The sequence below is a fragment of the Schistocerca serialis genome, chromosome 8, assembly GCF_023864345.2.
Source record: "Schistocerca serialis cubense isolate TAMUIC-IGC-003099 chromosome 8, iqSchSeri2.2, whole genome shotgun sequence".
NCBI lineage: Eukaryota > Metazoa > Arthropoda > Insecta > Orthoptera > Acrididae > Schistocerca > Schistocerca serialis.
In genome coordinates this window covers 189,756,013-189,782,196 of record NC_064645.1, presented here as the reverse complement: position 1 = coordinate 189,782,196, position 26,184 = coordinate 189,756,013, and positions in this window count along the sequence as shown.

Genomic DNA, 26,184 nt, shown 5'->3' with positions numbered 1-26,184 from the left:
ACTTTTCGCACCGGGGACAAAAAGAGGAAATGGGGCAAATACTGCTACAGACTGCGAGGGGCAACAACGAAACTCCATCTGATTTATCATCCAGGTATGACTTCTCGCAATGACCAAGGTAGATCCCGCGTTGTACCGTGTTTTTTTTATCATCGTTTTGTAATTTTAGCTTTTACCGTGATGCTCCAGCTACGTTGAGGGTCGTGGAACCCTCTCCACAAATAATTGGAAAAATATTGTCGATACCTTGGGTTACGGAGAATCTTGCAATGTCGTTCCTGCAAATAGTTCCAGAAGTCTAAAGTGTCCTTAGTGCCGTATTGAAACAAATAATGCACTGCATGTCCACAAAGCCCACGTCACGGCAGTTTTTGTGCGTGTGTAATACGTCTCATCCGGGAATGAGTCTTGGGGCGATGTGATTCGGCGTCACTAAGGAAGTATGCTGACATTTGATTCAGTAAGTGTCACACTGCCGTAGACTCGCCACAGCTAAGACTGTTCATCGTTGTCTTTAACGCCACAGCTCGTGCACGTGGGTGAGTCTACCATATGGGTCGCATGTAGCCGTGATCTGGTCACCTGCTTACCGTTGACAGTGATATACCACATCACCGTGACGGCAGTTTTTTTTGTTATGGTTTTAGGGCGCAAAACTGCTGCGGTCGTTAACGCCCAGTCTGACTTAGGAAAAGGCAGAAATGGGAACGAAACTCAAAATTGGAGAAGCTAAAAACAGAAGGAAAGCTTAAAAAACCACTATAGAAGGTGTTGTCCCCAAAAAGAGCTTCAAATGACTGACGTCATCTCACTGGCACTAATAAACTTGAGAACGCGATCAGCTGAGCGCGTGTCATCTGCTAAAATGGAAGATATATCATTTGACAGCTGTAGACTGACGCATAACGGAGTAAAATAGGGGCACTCAAGTAAAATGTGTTTTACCGATCACAGCTGAAAGCAGTGGGGACAGTGGGGGGAGGATCACCACTTAAAAGATGTCGATGGCTAAAAAGACAGTGCCCTATCCGGAGTCTAGATAAAATTACCTCCTCCCGACGACGCGTTCGAGAGGAAGAGCTCCAAGCACATGGAAGAGCTTTTACGCCCCGCAATTTATTATTGGGGAGTGTCGACCAATGTGCGTGCCATAAAAGAGTAACACGCCGACATAAAACACTCCGTAGATCGGCGAAGGGAATCGTGCGAATAGCTGGCTGAAGAACAGAGACTGCAGCCTTGGCCGCTGTATCGGCCACCTCATTTCCACAGATACCAACGTGTCCTGGGATCCAGAGGAACGCCACAAAGACGCCCCCAAGTGGAGCAAGCGGAGGCAGTCCTGAATCCGGTGGACCAGAGGGTGGACATGGTGAAGAGCTTGGAGACAGCTGAGAGAATCTGAACAGATAACATACTGTATCCGCTGATGGCGACGGATGTATTGGACAGCCTGGAGAATAGCGTAAAGCTCCGCAGTATAAACCGAACACTAGTCGGGAAGCCGAAATCAATTTGGGGTGTCGCCAACAATATAGGCACTCCCCACACCTAACGATGTTTTCGAGCCATCAGTGTAAATAAACGTGGCTTCCTTCATTTGTGCACATAGAGCAGCAAATGCCCGACGATAAACTGGTCAAGGGGTACCATCCTTGGGAAACTGACGAAGGTCACAGAGCAGGCAGGTCCGGGGACGGAGCCAAGGTGGTGCTGTACCCCAAGTTGTCAAGGTGGTTTAATGAAAGCCGAAGGAAAGAGAATGGACCAGTTGACGGAAGCGGACTCCTGGTGGTAGTAGGGAGGAAGGGCGGCCTGCATACCCTACATCCAAGGAGGCGTCGGAAGAATGTCATGGGCCGGATTAGCAGGCATTGAAGACAGATGGCCGGTTGGGGTTGAGGTTCAGCAGTCTCAGCATGAAGGCTTTCCACAGGGCCGGTGTAAAAAGCTCCAGACACTAAACGTAATCCACGGTGGTGGATAGAGTCGAGACGCTGAAGAATAGACGGCCGAGCAGAGGAGTAAACTATGCTTCATAGCCCAATTCGAGCGCACTCAGGCGCGATAGAGGCGGAGAAGGACCACTCGGTCCGCTCCCCAGGAGGTACCATTCAGGACACGGAGGGTGTTGAGGGATCGCAGACAGCGAGCCGAAAAATAGGAAACGTGGGAGGACCAGCACAGTTTTCTGTCAAACGTAAGACCCAAGAATTTAGCGACGTCCGAAAACGGAAGGTTGACAGGTCCTAAATGTAAGGAAGGTGGAAGAAACTCCTTAAGACGCCAAAAATTAACACACACGGTCTTACCGGGATAAAAGCGGAAGCCCGTTTCGATGCTCCAAGAGTGGAGGCGATCGAGACATCCTTGAAGACGTCGTTCAAGAAGGCTGATCCGTTGAGAGCTGTAGTAGATCGCAAAATCGTCCGTAAAGAGGGAGCCTGATGGTTGGTTGGTTGTTTGAGGTTAAAGGGACCAAACAGCAAGGTCATCAGTCCCTTGTTTCAAATAGACTCCATTCTACTAACGGGACATCTCAGTATAGTCAGAAAAATAAAACGGATAAAGGGGAAACGTAAAAGGGCAGTCACGTTGTCATTAGTAAAAACAAATGAGGGAAGTTGGCAAGAGAACGAACCCAACACTATGCTGAAACAGCAGAGGCAAGACCACCTGTGACTTAAAAGGTACAACTGCTATAATGCAGAAAGTACGTATGGGAACAGAAAAACTAACCAAGCCTTAAAAAGAAGGGGTAAAAACAGAGTAAAAGGGAAAGAAAAGAGGATTCCGGTCAGGGAGGTGAATCGGGAATCTCTGAACACTGCCTACAGTGGGAGACACCCAAACACTCACCGCCCTGCCCCAACACCAGAGGGAGATTAAAAACTTTAAAACTGAGAATAAAAACCACTCTCCCGGAGGAAACCTAGAACCAGAGAGACCATCCGGGAATCGTCAGCCAACATCAAAGGTAAAGTGTGGGGGAGTCTGTACTTAGCACGCAGAGCCAAAAGAAGGGGGCATTCAACCAAAATGTGGGCCACTGACTGGAAGGCTCCACAACCACATAGCGGGGGTGGCTCATCACGCAAAAGGAAACCATGGGTCAGCCTGGTATGGCCAATGCGGAGACGACACAGTGTGGTTGAGTCCTTGCGGGAGAGGCGAAAGGAAGAACGCCATGGGCCTGTATTCACCTTAATGGCACGAAGTTTATTAGACAGTGGAGTAGCCTCCCAAGAATTGGCCCATGACTGTGCAAAGTGGGATTTGATGTGAAGCCGTAAATCCGCTGCAGGAGGGGTTACAGAAAATGGGGGGTAAGTAACTGCTCCCCCAGCCAAACGATCAGCGAGCTCATTACCCGGGATACCCACATGGCCCGGGACCCATAGGAAGTCAATGGAACAAGCAGCACGGTGAAGATCAGCGAGATGGTCATGGATGGCAGAGACCAAGGGATGGCGCGAAAAACACCGGTCAATAGCAAGAAGGCCACTCATCGAGTCCGTACATAACAAAACGCGGTTGTGTTGGGATTGTTTAATAAAGGTAAGGGCCCGGGAAATTGCCATCAATTCCGCAGTAAACACCCCACATGAGGGTGGCAGTAGATGATTTTCCGTTCCAACAAAGGACGTGAAGGCATACCCAACATGAGCAGCAGATTTAGAGCCATCAGTGTAAAAAACAACAGCATTCCGAAACTCCCATAAAATTTGGCGGAAAAAGGAACGGAACACCACCGGGGGGATGGAATCTTTCGGACCGCGGCGGAGATCCATCCGAATTCGAGGCCGAGGAACTAACCAAGGAGGGGTGGAGGGGAGGGAGCGAGGAAGACAGGACAAAGAAGGAAGCCGAAAATCACGGGTAAGAGACGCAAGGCGCAGCCCAACCGGTAAACCCGCCCGAGGGCGGGAGTCAGGCGGGCGACGTCCATGGTCTGGGAATAGGATAGAATATGAAGGATGAGCGGGAGAAGAACGGATAGTAAGGGCATAAGACACCAGAAGCTGGGACCGCCGAACAGAAAGGGGGGGGATCCCAGCTTCAACCAGGAGACTATCAACAGGGCTAGTAGGGAATGCACCGGTGGCCAAACGGATACCACGATGGTGGACTGGATCCAGAACGTGCAGCGTGGAAGGAGCAGCTGAACCATAAACTTGACAACCATAGTCCAAACGTGACAGAACTAGAGCACGATAAAGACGGAGGAGGAGGGAACGGTCCGCACCCCAAGAGGAGTGGGCAAGGAAGCGAAGGACATTGAGTTTACGGAAACATCCTACCTTCAGGAGTCTGATATGGGGCAGCCAAGTGAGCTTGTTGTCGAAAAGAAGACCTAGGAAACGAAACTGTGGAACCACAGGCAATCTTTGTGCAGCGAGATAGAGCTCTGGATCAGGGTGGACCGTAGTACGGCGACAGAAGTGGACCACCCGCGATTTTAAAGGAGAGAATTGAAACCCGTGGGAGAGGGTCCATGCAGAGGCACGCCGTATAGCCACCTGGAGCTGCCGTTCTGCAGATGGCATCGAGGAGGAACTAACCCAAATGCAGAAATCATCCACATACAGGGCAGGGGCGACCAAGGGACCGACAGAGGCCACAAGTCCATCGATAGCAATGAGGAAAAGAAGGACACTCAAGACAGAACCCTGTGGGATGCCCGTCTCCTGGGTCCGTGGAGAACTGAAAGCAGTACCAACTCGAACTCTGAATGACCGATGGATCAGGAACTGGCGGATAAAAATCGGCAGTGGGCCCCGAAGACCCCACTGATGAAGGGTTAATAAGATGTGATGGCGCCAGGCCGTGTCATAGGCCTTGCGAAGGTCAAAAAACACTGCAACCAAATGGCGGCGCTGGGAAAAAGCCTGCCGAACTGCGGATTCCAAGCGAAGCAAATGATCGATTGGAGATCGTCCCTCTCGAAAGCCACACTGGTAAGGGGACAATAGATCCCGAGATTCGAGGACCCAAGTGAGCCGACGGGCGACCAGCCGTTCAAGTAACTTACAACCAACATTGGTCAAACTAATTGGCCGATAGCTGTCAACAGATAGGGGGTTCTGACCAGGCTTAAGGACAGGAACCACAATGCTATCCCTCCACTGAGAAGGGAAGTCACCCTGGAGCCAGATACGGTTGAACACCCGAAGAAGATGGTGCCGTTGTGGAGCACTGAGATGTTGAAGCAGCTGGTTATGAATGGAATCTGGGCCAGGAGCCGTATCATGAGAAGCAGATAGAGCAGAAAGAAATTCCCATTCAGTGAAAGGTTCGTTGTAAGATTCTGACTCACAAGTGGTGAAACATAAGGGGACAGCTTCAGCCTGCTGTTTTTGATGAAGGAAAGCAGCTGGATAGGAGGCCGACGCTGATGCCACTGCAAAATGGGTCGCAAGACGTTCTGCGAGAACTAATGGGTCCGTACAAATGCCATCTGGGAGGTGAAGGCCTGGGAGGGTGGACTGCCGATGGCAACCTTGGAGAGAGCGAAGTGTAGCCCATACCCGTGACAGAGGGACAGTGGAACCAAGGGAAGAAACGAATCGTTCCCAACATATCCGCTTGCTCTGTTTGATTAAATAACGGGCTTTAGCGCGAAGGCGCTTAAAGGTAGAAAGGCTGGCTACAGATGGGTGCCTCTTAAAGTGTTGCAAAGCTCGACGGCGATCACGGATGGCAATGGCAATGGCCGTACTCCACCACGGGACTTGCCGACGACGAAATTGTCCAGATGAGCGCGGGACAGCAAGGTTAGCAGCGCGAACAATCGCGTCAGACACGTCACGTAGGACGTCATCAATACAACCCGACAAAGAGGGAGGAAACTCGACCTGTGCAGTATATAGAGGCCAATCGGCGCGGTGGAAAGACCAACGAGGTAACCTCTCCATCGGGGAGCGGGAAGGGAGCGTGATAATCAACGGGAAATGGTCACTATCACATAGGTCGTCGTGTGGCGACCAGTGTAATGAAGGGAGGAGAGAGGGAGAAGAAAGAGAAAGATCAATGGCAGAAAAGGTACCATGACCAGCACTGAAATGAGTAGGGGAGCCATCATTAAGAAGGCACAGGTCGTGGTCTGCAATAAATTGGTCGATAAGAAGACCTCGTCTAGATGGATAGGCACTGCCCCACAAAGGATGATGAGCATTAAAATCCCCAAGGAGGAGGAAGGGAGGAGGAAGTTGCTGAAGAAGGGTGGTTAAGGCAGCAGGTGTAAGAGTCCTGTCAGGAGGGAGATAAAGATTGCATACTGTGACTGCAGAGTCTAAGTGGACCCTAACAGCAACCGCTTCCAATGTAGTTTGGAGAGGAATCCACGTGCTAGCAATGTCTGTACGGACCAACGTACAAACGCCACCAGAAGCCCGCAAGGGTCCGACCCGATTTCGACAGAAAACACGGAACCCACGGAGGGTCGGTGAGTGAGCATCAGTAAAATGAGATTCCTGGAGAACCACACAAGCTGCTGAGTAGGACGAAAGAAGGGATTTCAATTCCGGAAGGTGACGATAGTAGCCATTACAATTCCATTGGAGAACCACAGAACGATGGTTTAAATGAGGGCTGAACACGCTAAATCCAGTCATACCGCCGGGTCCCCACCTGTCACCGACAAGGAGGGGGCGACATCCATAAACGACAGGTCAGAATCCGGTTGTGAAGCCGGGGAAGGGACCTCCGTTGACACCAGAGGCTCTTTGTCCCGGGACTTATGTTTCTTCTTCTTTTCAGGCTGAGATCGAGGAGGGCTGTGTGGCATAATGGAGCCAGCTGCAGCAAGATCAGGAACAGAAAGAGACCGGGCGACCTGGGGGCCGATAGACCGCGGCTCTCGCGGTCGCCGCGCTGCAGCAGACCTTTGACCTGGAAGGTGCCGGGAAGGGGCATCCCGGGAGAGGCGCCCTTGACCGGCAGACGCCGAAGGAGTGGGACACTTCTCCGGCTGGGGAGGGGGAGCGGCGCCCAGAGGAGAAGGTGTGGGAGCCGCAGGGGAGGGGGGAAGGAGAGGGGTCCGGGACGGGGGTAAGGAAGGGGGAGGAAGGGATGAAGATGTAACCAAGGCGTAACTAGATGTCATGGACACAGGGTGCAATCGTGCATATTTCTTACGGGCCTCTGTGTAGCTTAAACGATCAAGAGACTTATACTCCTGTATCTTTTTTTCTTTCTTATAGACTGGGCAATCTGCTGAACGTGGAGAATGACTACCATGACAATTTACACATACAGGAGGGGGAACACAGGGACTCCCCTCATGGAGTGGACGTCCACAGTCACCACAGAGAGGGTCCTGGGTACAGCGAGAAGACATGTGGCCAAAACGCAAGCACTTAAAACACCGCATAGGAGGTGGGATGTACGGCTTCACATCACAGCGATAGACCATAATCTTAACTTTCTCAGGAAGGGTATCCCCTTCAAAGGCCAGGATAAAGGCACCAGTATCAATACGATTATCTTTAGGACCCTTCTGAACACGCCGAACAAAGTGAACACCCCGCCGTCCGAGATTGTCCCGAAGTTCCTCATCAGTTTGAAGGATGAGGTCTCTGTGAAAAATTACACCTTGTACCATATTTAGAGACTGGTGAGGGGTAATGGACACGGGAATTGTGCCAAGATGGGTACAGGCACGAAGGGCCGCAGATTGGGCAGCCGAAGCAGTTTTTATCAGTAATGAACCCGACCGCATCTTGCTCAGGGAGTCCACTTCGCCGAACTTGTCTTCAATGTGTTCCACAAAGAATAAAGGTTTGACACCGGTGAAAGTATCTCCATCAGTCCTGGTGCAAACTAGATAACGGGGGAAAGGTTTTGCCCCTAGACGACGGGCCTGACCCTCCTCCCAGGGGGCAGCCACGGAAGGGAAGGCCGAAGGGGCAAGAGAAGCAGCACTTGAGGAATCAGTACCACGCAGAGAGACGGCCGCAGAAGAGCGGCCAGAGGTTTGGACCCTTATGCGTTTCATCTGCATAGCGTCCGCCCTGATACCACCCACTCCTATCAGGGGCTCTCCTCACGGGCGCCACCCAGCCACAGCAAGGGCCGTCTGGCACGGCGGCCATTGCCGGGAGTTCCGATGCTCCAGGATGACGAGCAACCACTCCAAGGCATGCATGAGGAGGTCACAGCTCAGGTATCAGAAGTGTGATCCCTGTGTGTTCAGGGGGCTCAACCAAAAGGGTACATAGCGACCCCACCACACGGGCTGGCTACCGTGCTGGCTATGCACCCTAGCATCAGACAACGACGTAGAAGAAAAGGTGGAATATACTAGGAGGGCACACGTCGGAGACACTAGGTAAGGTGCTCTTCCCCAAATGGCTCACACTACGGAAAGAGAAATTTTGGAATGGAGGTCAAACCCCAGAGGGGGACCAAGGAATGCCAAAAGGAGGAGATGATTACGCAACAAAGCCAGAGTGTAAAACCAACAGAACCAGGAGGATAGCGGGGGCCAACATAAGCAAGGACACCAATAGAGGGAGAGGAGAGGGCGAGGGGAAAGGGGTATGGAGGGGAAAGGAGAGGAAGGGAAAGGAAATGCAGCCCGGGAGAGAAAGAAGGCTGCAATGGCTCGGGGCCCCGTGCTCGCCACGCACGTATCCACGAAAGAGTTGTGGACCCCCTGGGGGGTATTGCACTTAGGAAAACCAATGCGGAAGAATATTAAGACTTTCCAGCATTGTGTACGCTTACGGTAGAGCAGTTCTGAGGCCATTATTGTTTGTACCATCATCACAATGCAGCCTGTCAAAGCAGCCTATAAGAATTGTTTGTGGATAATAAGACGAAGGACTGGCCTGTCCAGGATCCCGACAGAACCCACTAACACTTTAGGAGGATTTAGAGTGTTGACTTCGCTCCTGGCTCCAGTGTCCAATATCACTACCTTTCCTGGTTTCTGCTCTTAAGAATGGGCAGTAGTTCCTCCAGACATTCACATAGCTTATTAAAAGTATCTTCAGCAGAGTTAAACTCTCAAAGGCGAAGGGTAGAGACGTCCCCTGTTAATGTCCACTAACAGCTTTCCGACTATTTTTGATTAGAAGAATTATTAAATTCTTTTTAGAGCAAGCAGAGGCTCTCCAGTTATGAGAAAGGATTGAGGAAGGTAAGAAAACATGAATCTTAAAAACTTGGCCTGTTATGATGCTAATAACTACAACGAACAGAATGTTTTAACCAAGTCCACATTCCTGTCAACAGTGAACAGTTCCTGTACGAATGTTTTCCCTACAGCGGCGTGTGCACTAAAGTGAACCACTATGAACATTCAGACTGGGACGGTCAACGCTCTAAAGAATAATTAAATTTTTTTTGCACCGACCAAACGCTGTTGGGAAAATCTAAATGTGAAGCTCGTAGATCGATCGTTACACCTACTTCACATTCAGGAAAATTTGTTGGTCTATTGCTTTGGGTAAGCATATGATACTGTTCCAAAGGAATTTACTTTCGAAAACATTTGGCAAATATAAACAACTCCGCAGAAAAAATACGGGGCGTATATAAAAATAAACCATGCAAAATAAAAACTCCAGTACCCTCTGCAAAGATTTACAACAATCATAGGACCGGTGACATTTTGCTCTGTTATGTTTCATCTGTAGCTTCTAATCTCTTGGATTTACGTAATTTACTATTTGCTGACGGCCAAGTTGTCAAAACAAGATATGGATGATGCGAATTACGTATGGAATCATTTAGCAATAGAATGGAAAATCTTTGTCTTCCGATGTAAGACGAAAAACAGAATACCTTACCCACTATCTATATGAGCCGTATATAGAGGGAACAAATCAGGAAGTTCTATAATTTTTTCTGCCTGGGATTTTAAAGACAGAAAATCATTTGTTGAAATTAACGATAATCCGTAACGGCGAGGAAATCACTGATGCCCAACTCAAACTGATATGGCACGAATGTGAGGATTAGAATCAAAGTCATATTCGATACGAGTGTAGTATTATGAAGCGGCCGACTGGACGAACTAATCAAAAACGTTAATAAGCTGATAAAATGGATATATTTTTGAAGACTTGCAAGAGTTAAGACATGGAAAGTAAGGAACGGCGAAGAATTAAAACGAATGGAAATTAAAGACGGAAACTGCAGAGGTATGGGTATGTAAGAAGAATGAAGGGAACAAGAATGCCGACACTAATTTTGGAATGGGAAAACTGCAGGATGAAGAGGACCCATGATTAGCTCCAGAATGTGCCTACTAAGGTGCTAATATTTTAAAATAATTTGATCTATTATGTGGCAAGAAATTCAATCCAAGAAATTTTAATAATAAAATATGGCGAATGAGTTGCAGGCATGCAGTTAAGTTGGTAAGGGGACGAGTTATCGTTGAAGCTTTCTGGTAATGGATGAAACGGAAAAACACGCCACTGTTAGCGACGCACAATCTCTATCCTTGACATCAATGAGACTATGCAAGTGGGCTGAGAATTTATCGTTATGGTAGGTACTGACTCATTTCCTGAGCAAATCAGAATTCTGAGTCATGGTGCCTGAAGTACGACGCAGAAGCAGTGACTGGAGTGGCTTCACCATGGCTTCGTCATGACTCATAAGTCCGAAAAGATTAGGAGCGTTAAGTCAACTAACACTGCCGACAACATGATGGATGGTTTTTTAAAGAATACCGACCGGTAAAGCCTACTACGTGGACATCTTTGACCACCGCCTGGAGATTATCACATATACGATCACAGAATAATGCAACAGGCTCCTGATGTCTTCTAGATGCTAACTCATTATCCCATACCTTACCTCCACTCCCAAGCGCTTTGTCTCCTCAATTTGCCCTTCTTTCCAACCCGTTGAGAAAATTTTCACGACGATTTTTCAGGTATTGCTGAAATCAGACAACTTACGTTGAACTCAGCCACATTCTTCACGCTATTCGAGTAGGCATACAAGACCTTTGAATATGGGAATGGTCACGCTGGAATTTTAAGAAGGCAGCTTCAGAAGCAGAATTCAGTAACGGCACTTAAGACGTTATACGCTTTCGAAAGTGACAGTGCAGAGCGTCAGAGGGGTATTAATAGAGGGTTTCCGGCTCCGTACAGGTAGAAGCCCTGGTGGCGTGACTAATGGGACTGAGCAACTTTGTCTAAAGCTAATTTTGCGTCACAGTCTGAACAGAGAGGTTCAACGTATCTCAAAATGCAGTTAGCGCAATTGCCTCATTATCCATCCCTCTTATCACTATTTCCACACGTGTGCATTTATGTTAATTTCTAATTTTTTCATTAAGTAGTAAATGGTGCAAGATGAAGTTTTGCTAGCACCATAGTAAACAATGAAGAGCAAATGTCAAATCATTGAAATATGTGCCTGACTTTCTTCAAGTCAGTGACAGAATCCCCGAGAAAATGTAAACGTTAATCACTCCATGAATAAGAACTTAGCTGTGTCAAGTTTTATATCAGCGCGGCTATCGTTGGGCATCGATTAGGTTTCTCCTACTGTACATTAGTGTTGTGATTCGGGGAGCTGTAAATTTCATGTCATTTATAGCAGCTGGCTCCACCAACGTGTAGCGGCGTGGAGAGAAACGGCGAAGTTCAGTTAATGGGACGAATGCACGGACGTCACGATTTAGGGTGGAGTGGGGTTTGCGCATGTGACTGCGAAACATTTCGATGTAGCTCGAAGTACACTACTGACGGGTTAGAATTAGTTTTACGGACGGCATGCAGCCGCATTTGCGCACAGTTCCGATACAGTAACTATTGTCTGAGTGAAGCTGAATTATGGAGTTAAATTTATCAGTTTGTTGGTAGACTGAAGCAGCTTAACAATGAAATTGAGTTATACTTTTACTGGTTGCAGCTACAGACTGCCGAACCCTCTTATTTGTCGCGAATTACAGTAGTATCAGATTAATAACGCAATTTGCAATAATCCCTAGCTGTCATGATTCCATGTAGTTTGTATTCTACAGCAATTTTGATGAAGTATACGATAAATGGAACCCCTTCGCAACGTTTCTCGACGTACCTAAACTAACAAATCGATCGATCCCACACTCACTGGTTCGCAAGCAAGCAGTTTTCTCGAAAAATGTTTGTCAATATAGAAACATGTGACGAAGTATGTTTTAGCATGAATGGACGTTCACGACCTCACTGGCTATGCTGACCTCAACACAATCTCAGGAGTAAGACGCTAGGTAAGCATCATTCTCTGATCTCTGCACTTAAGTTTTTCATTGGGTATGCTGGAAGGCCAAGCATAGCATAAGGCGCTATTCGTAAATTTGGTTTAGCAATCCACGGCAGGCTGCCAGCCTCACAGGGTCTTTCCACGTTTTTTTTTTTTTTTTTTTTTTTTGTTTGTGGTTTTAGGGCGCAAAACTTCTATGGTCATTAGCGCCCAGCCCGTGACATAGAAAACAGGAAATAAACGAAATTTAAAATCAGCAGCAATGGGAACAAAGTCATAAAATATGAGAAACTAAAGGCAGAAGGAATGCTTAAAAATCCACTATAGAAAGGGGTTGGTTGTCCCCCAAAAAAAAGCTTCAAATGACTGACGTCATTTCACTGTCACTAATAAACTGTAGAACGCGGTCAGCGGAGCGCGTGTCATCTGCTAAAATCGACGATAGATCAGGCGATAGCTGTAGACGGGAGCGTAACGGATTAAAATAGGGGCAGTCAATTAAAAGGTGTCTGACCGTCCACAGCTGAGAGCAGTGGGGACAGAGTGGGGGAGGATCACCGCTTAAAAGATGTCGATGACTAAAAAGACAGTGCCCTATCCGGAGTCGAGCTAAAATTACCTCCTCCCGACGAGGCGTTCGGGAGGAAGAGGTCCAAGCGCAAGGAAGGGCTTTCACTTCCCGCAATTTATTGTGGGGAAGTGTTGACCAATGCGCATGCCATAAATGAGCAGCTTGGCGACATAAAACGCTCCGTAGATCGGTAAACGGAAGAGACTGAATAGCTGGCCGAGGAAGAGAGACTGCAGCCTTGGCCGCTATATCGGCCGCCTCATTTCCACAGATACCAGCGTGTCCCGGGAGCCAGAGGAACGCCACTGAGACGCCCCCCAGGTGGAGCAAGCGCAGACAGTCCTGAATCCGGTGGACCAGAGGGTGCACAGGGTAAAGAGCTTGGAGACTTAGGAGAGAGCTGAGAGAATCTGAGCAGATTACGTACTGTATCCGCTGATGGCGGCGGATGTAGTGGACAGCCTGGAGAACAGCGTAAAGCTCCGCAGTATAAACCGAACACTGGTCGGGAAGCCGAAAGTGATTTGGGGTGTCGCCAACAATATAGGCACTCCCTACACCTAACGATGTTTTCGAGCCGTCGGTATAAATAAATGTGGCTTCCGTCATTTGTGCACATAGAGCAGCAAATGCCCGACGGTAAACAAGTGTAGGGGTACCATCCTTGGGAAATTGACATAGGTCTCTGAGCAAGTTGATCCGGGGACGGAGCCAAGGCGGTGCTGTACCCCAAGTTGTCAAGAAGGTTTTAGGAAAGCGGAAGGAAAGAGAATGGAGCAGTTGACGGAAGCGGACTCCCGGGGGTAGTAGGGAGGAGGAGCGGCCTGCATACCCGACATCAAAGGAGGCGTCGAAAAAAAGGTCATGCGCTGGATTAGCAGGCATGGAAGACAGATGGCTAGCATAACGACTCAGAAGGACTGCCCGCCGATTGGACAGCGGAGGTTCAGCAGTCTCAGCATAAAGGCTTTCCACAGGGCTGGTGTAAAAAGCTCCAGATACTAAACGTAATCCACGGTGGTGGATAGAGTCGAGACGCCGAAGAATAGACGGCCGAGCAGAGGAGTAGACTATGCTTCCATAATCCAATTTCGTGCGCACTAAGGCGCGATAGAGGCGGAGAAGGACCACTCGGTCCGCTCCCCAAGAGGTACCATTCAGGACACGGAGGGCGTTAAGCGAACGCAGACAGCGAGCCGAAAGATAGGAAACGTGGGAGGACCAGCACAGTTTTCTGTCAAACATAAGACCCAAGAATTTAGCGACGTCGGAAAACGGAAGGTTGACAGGACCTAGATGTAAGGAGGGCGGAAGAAACTCCTTACGTCGCCAAAAATTTATACAAACGGTCTTACTGGGTGAGAAACGGAAGCCGGTTTCGATGCTCCACGAGTGGAGGCGATCGAGACATCCTTGAAGACGTCTTTCAAGAAGGCTGGTCCGTTGAGAGCTGTAGTAGATCGCAAAATCGTCCACAAAGAGGGAGCCCGAGACATCAGGAAGGAGACAATCCATAATTGGATTAATGGCGATGGCAAACAGTACAACACTCAGCACGGAGCCCTGGGGTACCCCGTTTTCTTGGGAGAAAGTACGGGATAGAGTAGTGTTCACCCGCACCCTAAATGTGCGCTCTGCCATAAATTCGCGAAGAAAAAGGGGCAGCCGGCCTCGAAAGCCCCAAGAGAACAGTGTGCGGAGAATGCCTGTCCTCCAACAGGTATCGTATGCTCTCTCCAGATCAAAAAATATTGCTACCGTTTGGCGTTTCCGGAGAAAATTGTTCATGATATAAGTGGAGAGAGCAACAAGATGGTCAACTGCAGAACGATGCTTTCGGAATCCGCATTGGGCTGGTGTTAAAAGACTGCGGGACTCCAGCCACCAAGCTAAACGGTAATTCACCATACGCTCCAAAACCTTACAGACACTACTCGTGAGAGAAATGGGGCGATAGCTAGAGGGGAGATGTTTGTCCTTTCCAGGTTTCGGAACGGGAACGACAATAGCTTCCCGCCATCGCCTGGGAAAGGTACTATCGGTCCAAATTCGATTATAAAGGCGAAGGAGGTAACGCAGGCTATGGGTTGATAAATGCAGCAACATTTGGACATGGATACCATCCGGTCCTGGGGCGGAGGAGCGAGAAGAAGAGAGTGCATGTTGGAGTTCGCGCATGGAGAAAACAGTATTGTAGCTTTCGCGATTGTGAGAGGAGAAAGCAAGATGTCGCACTTCCGCTGCACGTTTCTTCGGGAGAAACGCTGGCGGGTAATTTGAAGAGCTCGAAATCTCAGCAAAGTGCTGACCCAATGAGTTAGAAATTGCGACGGGGTCCACTAAGGTATCATGCGCGACAGTGAGCCCAGAGACCGGGGAGAGACTAGGCGCGCCTGAGAACCGTCGAAGCCGACTCCAAACTTCCGAGGAGGGAGTGAAGGTGTTAAATGAGCTAATAAAGTATTTCCAGCTTGCCTTCTTGCTATCGCGGATGACGCGACGGCATCGCGCACGGAGCTGCTTATATCGGATACAGTTGGCCAAAGTTGGATGGTGACGGAAAATGCGAAGAGCACGTCGCCGCTCACGTATTGCGTCACGGCATGCCTCGTTCCACCAAGGAACTGGAGGGCGCCGGGGCAATTCGGAGGTGCGTGGTATTGAACGTTCCGCAGCTGTGAGAATAACGTCGGTAAAATGTGTGACCTCATCGTCGACGCTGGGAAAGCGACGGTCATCGAATGTCGCTAGAGACGAAAAAAGTGTCCAATCGGCTTGGGCAAACTTCCAGCGTCGCGGGCGCATATATGGCAGTTGAGGCTGCAGTCGAAGAACACATGGAAAGTGGTCACTCGAGTGTGTATCATCAAGGGCGAACCATTCGAAGCGCCGAGCTAGCTGAACAGTACCGACCGCAAGGTCCAAATGAGATAAATTTGCCGTGGAGGCAGACAAAAATGTGGGGACCCCAGTGTTGAGGCAGACTAGATCCGCTTGGTGGAAGACGTCTAGCAATAGTGAGCCACGTGGACAAGGATGTGGAGATCCCCAAAGCGGGTGGTGGGCATTGAAGTCCCCAACCATCAAATAGGGGGGTGGAAGCTGATCAAGAAGATGAAGGAGATCAGCTCGTGCCATTGGTGTAGACGATGGAATGTATACCGTACAAAGAGAGAACGTGTATCCAGAAAGGGAAAGACGGACGGCGACAGCTTGGAAGGAAGTGTTTAAGGGGATTGGGTGATAATGGAGAGTATCATGGAGCAGAATCATGAGTCCTCCATGGGCTGGAGTGCCTTCAACAGAGGGGAGGTCATATCGGACGGACTGAAAATGAGGGAGAACAAAGCGGTCATGGGGACGCAGCTTTGTTTCCTGAAGACAGAAGATGACCGGCGAGTAGGATCGTAAGAGGATCGACAATTCCTCCCGATTGGCGCGAATGCCGCGGATATTCCAGTGGATAATGGACATAGGGTGAACAGAAAATGGAAGAACGTGACCAAGGGTGCTGTCAACTCAACGACTGCTCAGAGCTTGCGACCGACAGCATGGAATTGCATTCAGTCGAAGGCAGAAGATCCTGATCCATAGGTTGGTCAGGAGCAGCTCCTGCCACCAACGATCGGCCAGTTGACCGGCCACCAGCAGTGCGCCTCGGCGACACAGAAGATGGCCGAGGGCGATTTCCGCCAGGTGGTGCTGTAGATGGGACACGCCTTGGCGGAGAAGGAGAGGAACTGTGTTTCTTCGTAGCCTTCTTAGAAGTATGATGTTTAGATGAAGGAGGAACCGATGGTTGTGAAGTTGCGGTACGTAAAAACTCTTCACGAGAATGCTCCTTTTTCGAAGACTTGGCGTCTGACTTTTGGGCTCGAGATTTAACAGAACCCGACGAAGGGTGAGCCATAGAGTGGGCAGGCGAAAGGGGTGAGGTTGAACGGGCGATCTTTGCGCTGGCCGATCTGACGACCGTGGTACTAAAGGTGAAGTCGCAAGTCTGCGTGGCCGCCTCCTTTGTTGGTCGAGGAGAAGCAAGGACAGCGCTGTATTTACCTTTCTGAGGCACGGTGGGCTGTCGACTGGCGAGTAACTTTCGAGCAGCAAAGGTCGACACCTTTTCCTTCACTCTTATTTCCTGGATGAGCTTTTCATCCTTAAAAACGGGGCAATCTCGAGAAGAGGCAGCGTGGTCACCCATACAGTTGATGCAGCGAGGGGATGGAGGTGGACAAGCACCCTCATGGGCATCCTTGCCACAAGTAACACATTTGGCCGGATTGGAACAGGACTGGCTGGTATGATTGAACCGCTGACATCGATAGCAACGCGTAGGGTTTGGGACATAAGGGCGAACGGAAATTATCTCATAGCCTGCTTTGAATTTTGATGGGAGTTGAACTTTGTCAAATGTCAAGAAGACAGTGCGGGTTGGAATGATGTTCGAATCAACCCTTTTCATAACCCGATGAACAGCTGTGACGCCCTGGTCAGACAGGTAATGCTGAATTTCTTCGTCAGACAATCCATCGAGGGAGCGCGTATAAACGACTCCACGCGAGGAATTTAAGGTACGGTGCGGTTCCACCCGGACAGGGAAGGTGTGGAGCAGAGAAGTACGCAGCAATTTTTGAGCCTGGAGGGCACTGTGTGTTTCTAACAACAGGGTGCCGTTCCGTAATCTGGAACAAGACTTTACAGGACCCGCAATTGCGTCGACACCTTTCTGTATAATGAAAGGGTTGACCGTGGAAAAGTCGTGACCTTCGTCAGACCGAGAAACAACAAGGAACTGTGGCAACGATGGAAGAACAGTCTGTGGCTGAGACTCAGTGAACTTACGTTTGTGAGCAGACATAGTGGAAGGTGAGGAAACCATTGCGGAAGAATCCCCCATGATTACCGGCGTCTCCGATGGCGCGCTCCTCCCTTGTGGGGGCCCTCACCGAGGGCACACCCGCCTTAGGTGATTGTTCACACCTCAGGTCACACCTCCCGACAAACGGACGGAGGGACCAATCGGCACTTTCGGAAGGTATCAGCTCGGGTAATCACCCCTCCCTGGGCCTGGCCGTTACCAGGGGGTACGTACGTGTCCTACCTGTCTACCCGGGGCGGGGAATTACGCGTTACCCCGTCACCGGCTACGCATGGAAGTGCGTGGGTCGGCCTTCAGACACGCACAGGGAGGAAAGAAGAGAAAGGGAAAGGAAAGAAGAGGGGGTCTCAAACGCCGTAGCGGAGAAAAGGGCAAGGAGAAGAGGGAAGGAAAAGAGAAGGACAGAGGAAGGACGAGGACTGGCAAGTGTAAGAGCAAGGAATTTGGAACAGTTTAGAGCGTCCGTCTCCGGACGTAGGCACAAACCATACTCCCAGAGGGGGAGAAAGGAAGGAAAGAGACAGAGGTGAGGGGGGGGGGGGGCGAAGATGGGGGACGGGGAGGGATGCGGAAAGGGAAGGGAAGGTATGCAGCCCGGAAAAGGAAGGAGGGCCACATTAGCTCGGGGTCCCGTGCTCGCTACGCACGTGTCCACAAAAGAGTTGTGGACCCCCTGGGGGGGTCTTTCCACGTCTAAGGTTTGGAGCGACGAAGGACAATTCACTCCGGTTCTAAGTGCGCGTCAACATTGGAACGACAATGATCTTTGACAAAAGCACACACGGAGCAATTTCGTCCAGGCTCGTCATGATTAGTGGGGTGTCAACCGTCGTGTTTATAACTGGTGCGGTCACCGTGAAAGAATCTCAAATATGTGCGCGATACATTCAGAACTGTTTACGTGGCCGATGGAACTTTTCTAGCCACCCTGCTATTGTTCGTTACTCGTTGTCCACTTGAGCAGCCCTTTAAGTATTGCTGCCCCTCTGTGACTAGCATTGTGGGAAGTCCCACATTCTACATCTACATGTATGTTCCGCAAGCCATTGAGCCGAGCATAGCATTAGATTAAACTTTTCCATTCCGTGGGTCCCAACAAATCTTCGTGGAAGTGAAACATTTCTAAATTTGTGTGATAAGCAGTAGTGACAACAAAAGTCTAATTCTGTTGTAACAGGTTCCGTTCAGAAATTAGTCAGCGGAATTCGACATTTCCACTAGCAACTCTTCAGGCTTCTTAGATTGAACTCTGTAGTTAAGCTTTATTCGGTTGCTGACAAGTTACCAAAAAAAATCTTGTTCCTGAACAATGTGCCTCTTCTTGGTCCAAAGTAAGTGCTCTTTAAGTCTATGTAGATTATTGTTCTTGCAACTGACTTCCTGAACTGAGCTGTTTGTTGGGAAAGTGATTTATTCTTTATAGCAAATTTCATTCAGGCTTCTACAGGATGCTCTCAGCTGACCCCACAAAAATAATGCGTACTACACGTATTTTGACTCAGATTCTGACGAAGTTACCGCTAAGCAGCATACCAGGTGACAGGATGAAAGGAAGCAACACATTTCTTTGTCACCTGATTGATATTCGCTTTTTAAGTAAGAACTTTTCTCGACGTTTCAGCAGTTGTGTGCTTTGCTGCTCCCAACTGAATTTGTCAAGTTTTAGAACCACCGACCTCTTCCATCTGTGCTGTTTGTGCTTTGTACATATTCTGCGCGGAAACTTCTTACATTTTCTGAACTTCCTGTGGCGAGTCTTTCACGGTTTAATGACAATGAGTTGACCACAACCACTTAATGTCTTCTTAAATGTCATCAGCACCCATCTCTGAAATTACACTACTTTCTATGTCAGTTCTTGTATAATCTGCAAATAAAACCTGGTCTGGCAGTGTAACTGATGTGACGTCATTAATTTACGCAACGAAAGCAATGGTCCTAAGAACGATCCTTTAATACCACATGTTATGAGTTCCCAATCTGGTGATACTTTAATTCACTGGTCTCTCGTACTGACCCTTTGTTACTCGTTTCCGAGAAGCGACATGCTCATGTCGCAGCACCATATGTTTTACTAAATGAGTAACCCGGAACCCAGGGCATGGTACCCACGTCCATTTGCCGGTTGCCCTTCTAACGGCTTCTAGGGAAACAAAAATTTGACTTCAAATATTTCGTGTAACTGAATTTGAGTATTTGGAATACTCAATACAATGGAAAAATACATGAAATTGCAAATTTCACTTATTTACTTGATGACTAGTTTCGGGTTACCCATTTTCACTTCATCTACAGGACAGAATACTAAAAATTACAATCGTGGTGGTTTTCCCGCAGTAATGATTAAAGAAAGTTGCTGAAGCCTGAAGTTTGTACATTTTTACTGTAAGGATACACACATTGAGAGGTACACTAGCTTGAAAATCTAACATAAGGCAAGTATTAAATTTAATCTCTGTGTGTGTGTGTGTGTGTGTGTGTGTGTGTGTGTGTGTGTGTGTGTGTGTGTGTGTCGAGTCAACGTAACTGACTGCGCGCAAATGCCCGGACTTTATTAATCTAGTATTTGAGAGAGCAGTTCGCTACTGCCAACCAACAATTATGCATAATTTCAAACCTTGAAGTAATCAGACTTTGAAGCTGGTTTAAAACTTGCGTGAGATTCTTTGAAGACTTGAGGGTCACTTGTGGCATTCTAATTTACTTACAGAGGATGTGATTCAGGTTGTCTGATGCATTTGACAAACCGCATGAAATGCCTGCAGTTTGTGATTTCTGTAATTATATTCTCACTATTTGTAAATAGCGTCAATATCCAACCCTCCCAGAAATATCTTTGACCATAAAATATTCGTTGTCAGATGGTTAAAGATTTGCCTGTGCGTTATGTTTCCCAAAATACTCGAGAATATTGGCGAAAGTGAAATCCCTATTCTTCAACAGATTTAATAAAAGCTATTTCAGGAAATCTGGAGATGTTTTAGGGAGACTGGTTACACGAATACCTAAACATTTCACTACACTTACAAGAACATTAACTTCGTTGATATTTCATCATAACCACTAGAATGCTTTTATGTTGAAGATTTTATTATAGATACATTTTTAATAGAGTGCCATGTGCATGTAAATGGAGTTGCTTGTGAAGGTTAGTCACGTTTTCTAGGCATTATTTATTCACCGCCATAATGCCATGTTATCACTTACATGAAATACATGTTGAAGAGAGATGCCGCACTACTACCATCAGTTTCCAACTTACCTGTTCTTAAAACTGCTTCTGTTCCTTTCTGGTTCTACCCATCTCACAGTATCCCCTTATTTTTGTATATGTTTTTTATGTCACTGCCTTCTCGTTGTGCATTTGCCTCGGTTGCTGTATTACTTTTAGTTACGTCTCTGCCGTTTTCCTTTTAATCAGTTAAATCAAGACTGGAGCCCTCGTTAGCTGTCCGTTATAGGTTCTTCAAGGTACCTTTATTCTTTGTCTAGTAACCGGTTTTATTGAAGGTTTCATATGAATTACTTTTGAAGTCTAACGACTTTGATGACTGATTTTTCATTCATATCAAGAGCAGTGAAGATCTCTTCACTTAATATGTGAGCAGTTTCTTAAAATAATTTGATTTATTTCTCTCCAGTATTCGAATTTAACAGGTGCTAACGCCATCAGTATTTACATCGAGGAGGAGGAGGATGATAAGATCTTACGATAATAAGCGTTTAAAGGGGCTGAACTACTGGGTCATCTGTCCCTCCGTTTCATGAGAAATACGCAAAAAGGTAAAAAGCGAAATGTGGTGACTTCGCTGCTCCAAACTATGTAAGCAAACCAAAGAGTGAGAAGGGCCGTGAAAGTTTTCACGCGATAGGTTAAAGATAATAGAAAACCCAGACAGCTTGTTACACAATATAGTCTAAATGCACAGCAAGAGGGGATAAAGTAATCTACGGTCGCACGGTGGGAGGGTGGGGGGAGCATCATCGCAGGGGACACGACTTTACGCGCGGGGTTCTTACTACTCACGTAGTGTATCCCCTTCGACACAGACAATTACGACGCAGTCTAAGCTCCCCCAGAGGCCGGGCAATATACGGCCATTGACTGTGCCTCGCTATCAATAGTGGGTGGCCGGACATCGTCGCTCTGTACCTCAACAACTCAACCTCATACTAGCAGTGAGTGATTTATTTAATAAAATGTTTGAGATAGATCTTTTGGCTGAAATCCTGAAGTATAATAATGCTGGTCAAAACAGAGTTATTTTAACTTTGATACAAATCCCTTTTATTTTTCAGAAATGTACAATTTATGTAAATGGTGACGACATACGAATGACTCACTGTTAGAGTTTCAGCAGAACATTTGGAACTACTTTGTGCAGACATGCAATTTACACTCAGTAGCGTGAGCTAAACAATGAATGCATCACTGCAATGAATTCTCGAAAACCAGAACTGTCAACGTTCACCAGCATGAAATTTACCACTACCAGTTAATGTAATTTTATAGCTATCAATGCTATTACAGCTTAATGATTTCTAGTCCATCTCAACATAAATCATAAACATGCCCTTACAAGTTCACAGCTGCAATGATATACAATAGAAACTGTAGTCGCTGTTGTGAGGTAAATAACTGAACAGCCTCTAAAGATTGAAACACATACCAAAAAACCACTAGCTGTCCCCTGCACGCTTATTTCAAGGTTCGGTGACATGATCAATTCAGAGTAGTGATCATCCTGAGCGCAGCTCAGTTTCCACAATAATTTCGTACAAATACGGCGGTCAGTTTGCAACCTCAGAATAAAATTACAGGAGAGTCCCGCTAATCCGAACCCCAGTAATCCGAACGTTCTGTTAACCCAAACATGAAAAACGTTTTCTAAGTATGGAAAGCTGTGCGGCAAACTACTGTACATACACACTTAACTTACATAGTACAGCAAACATGACTTAGAAAAATCGGCAAGAAAACAATAGGTTTATGCAATGCACAACAATGAAAGAAAAGCTGTCAAACTTACTAAAATACAGCGAACATTTTATCCCTACTTTTTATATGACAAAAACTCCGTCTTTTGGCGTAATGAGGCGTCTGCTACATGACGCATAATTGCACTATCGCCTCAAACATCAAATCAGCAAGTGTAGCAGTTGGCAGTTGCCCCAAATAACGAAGCGCGAGAACAAGGGCTCCTGCTGCGTCACCGTGTGGCACCAGCTCTCCTTTGTCGCTTTCAGGGTTACTTCCGTCACAGCAGTCCAATATTTCCTGGCCTTGAGAAACAGCAGCAACTATACCGTAGTCAGCAAGGTTCTCCACACATGCCCCACCTGCTGTCATTCATTCACTCATCTACTTCACTAGCTTCTTCACATCCAGGGACTACCATTTGTAGTAGATTTTCATCTTCCTAGGTTGTCGTGAAATTCAAGAGATGTCCAGTTTTCTCCACGATTTTCTGAGAGTATTCTCTGAAATACTCTGCCATGCCTCAGTGGCCCAATTAACATACTTCACATTGGTCTTTTTATTTTGTCCACTACAGGAATGTGGTCATCTCGGCTCAGCAGTCTTAAAAATTGTTTTCTGTAAATCAGTTACGTTTGCAGTACGCCCTGGTGCATCTTCGGTGGCTAAAACTTCGCCATAATCTCTCCATCACATAATTCCTCACTGCTGTGGTGAGATTGCGCGTTATCAAAAGGATTGCACGGGGAGACAAATGATTTTCCTTAAAACCGTCGAACCACTGAACATCTTACAAACCATCCGTGCTTTTTCTGGTTGCGAGAAGATGAAGGCAGGGACTTCATCTTGCAGTTTTTAAAAGCTCTGGGCCTAGCAGATTTGCCGATCAGCATTCACGGCAGCTTGTCATTACCAGTAGCGTTGCTGCACGTTAATGAAGTCACAATCTTTCGAGCGTTTTAAAACCAGGAGCAAGGTCTTTTGATGCCAGGATTTTTGTTGGCAATTCCCTAACATTAAGGGCAGTCTCGCCAACGTTATAAATTTGTTGGGAGAATATTTTCCTTATTTTTTCAAACTCAAGTATTCCTTCGCTGCATCACGGTCGGAAGAAAGCCTCTCTCCAGTAATTGTTAGCTGACGGATTCCGTGACATTTTTGAATCTGTCCAACCAAACCGAACTCGCACTAAAAGCCTTATCACCATTAACTTTTTCAGGTAAACAGCCTTCTCCTGAACCAGTGCTCCACTCAAAGGAGTTCCCTTTCTCGCGTAAACCAAAGGAAAGGAGCTTCATCCACTTTATCGCGCTGGGACTGTTTCAAAGTCTGCCGAATTTCGAGTGTTCTTCCAGAAGACGTTGCACAGCACTGTTTAAGCTTCACTCAGTTCCTCTTCAAATCACAAATGGTTGCTTTACCAACACCCAGTTCCGTTGCCAATTTAGATACATTATCACCATTGTCCATCCGCTTCAAAGCATTCAGTTTTTCTTTGAGAGTTAACATTGCTTCCGTTTACTCATGAAGAAAATACGTACACCACCAGCGATCGGTAACTAAGATGAGCAAGCGCTTTGCGAGCCAACTGGCAGTGCACTGACCTCAGACACTACGAAGGTCTGAATGCACAACAAGGCCAGGGAGTGAGAGTGAGCCATTGTTCCCACACTTTCTCCAATTTGTTACCATGGTGTACCTACTTATCTGCTTGGTATACTTCATTCTAGAAACTCGTCACCGGCAAACAAGGTCTGAGCCCCAATTAGTTCGGATTAACGGGACCGCAGTGTACTTATTTCCGCAATTTTGAACGAATCTGACATACAATTAGCCACATCAGTCACTAGTCGAAATAGTGACTACCTTTTAATAAATGTAAACTATAAATTTACACTGAATGTTGTTGGAAGAATTCCGTAGTTATAGCACCATTTACGTAAATGAACTTAAGTTTTCGTACACTTAACTATAAAAATTCTTTTTACTGCTTTCCTCTTTCAACTGATGTATCCTTAGTGTGACTTGAGTTCAGTTAATTTATTATAAACAGTAATTGTAATAATGTTAACTATTAAAGCGGCAGACATGCATCCATGTTCAATGAGGTTGTATTGCTGTGGTTCCAATTGTCTCTCTCTAGGATGCTTTTAAGGCGTTTTAATTATTTTCATTAACATTGAATTAGTGACCATGTTTCCAAGTTACTGGCTCCCACATTTTTGTTTGTCCCGCTACCTCGCTGCCGTAGCACACCCCTTTCCACCCGGGAAAACCCGGATGACCAATAGCCCTCACGGCTTGTTAGCCGCCTTTACCTGCGCTCTTCTCGCCTGTCACGCACATCCGGTCTGACAGCTGGCCACCCAAAAAGACATTCACGCCGGCCATCGCAACTCTAGGGGGTTAAAAAACCATAGACGAGATCAGTGTATGCCTAGAAGATGTGGAAAATTCCGGAGTGACATCTGTACTTTTCCGAACATGTACCCACAGGAACATTAAGTCTCGGGGATTACTGAACTATTTTCGTGTAGAGTTTACATAGCAAAAGGAGTTGCAATGTATGTGGAAGCTTGACAAAAATTGAAGACAGTGTTTATCAGAACCTAGAAACGTGCTTGTGAGTTTACTGCAGAATACTTCTGATAATTTTAACAGTACAGATAACATAGGAAACTCTGCTATTTTCGAGAAATGTAGATTCATTCTAGAGCTACCAGTTAGTCAAGGAACAATCAGTAATTTGCGGAGAATGTAGAAGGTTGTGCTTAATAATTCAGACAATGTCAAAGGTAGAAAATTTTTGTGAAAAATTCTCACAGGAGAAAACTGACGGTCTTAGAGGATTCAATTCTGGATCCACTCATTTACATGTGTGGATGACCTTCCACTGGTCATTCAACAAGCAAAACTGGTACTTTATGGAGACTTTACTAGTGCCACAATAAATCCCATTAGATAGAAAGGAACATAAGAGTTAGTAAACTGTAGTTACCACAGAATTAATTGGTTCCCTGAAAAACGCAATCAAATTTTGAAAGAAATAACTACATTGTTCTGCACAAGTCACAGCAACAATTACGAATCTCACACATAGGACACAGTAATTACCATTAAATGCTCCAAAATTTTGTGTGTACAAATTTACGAAAGTGTGAACTGGAAGAATCATATTACTGAGTTTCTCAAACAGTTAAATTCAGCTATTTTTGCTCTTTGTGTAAGTGCTAATCTCTGAAAGATTTATGAATCTCCGGACGTTTAGTATATTTCCATTTAATAAAGCCATAAGGACTAATTTTCTGGTGTAATTACTCACTTAGAAAAAGTATTGTTTGGACAAAAGCGAGCAGTAAGAATGTGGTGCTCGCCCACAGACGTTATGTACGTACCTTTTCAAGGAGCTAGGCTTAAATGCCGTAACAATACATGTATTCGCTAGTGAAATTAGCTATAAATAATTCGTCACAATGTGGGAAGAACTGTCTATCCCTACAATACTAGAGGGAAAAAGTATCACCCATTGTTAAAGCTGTCAGT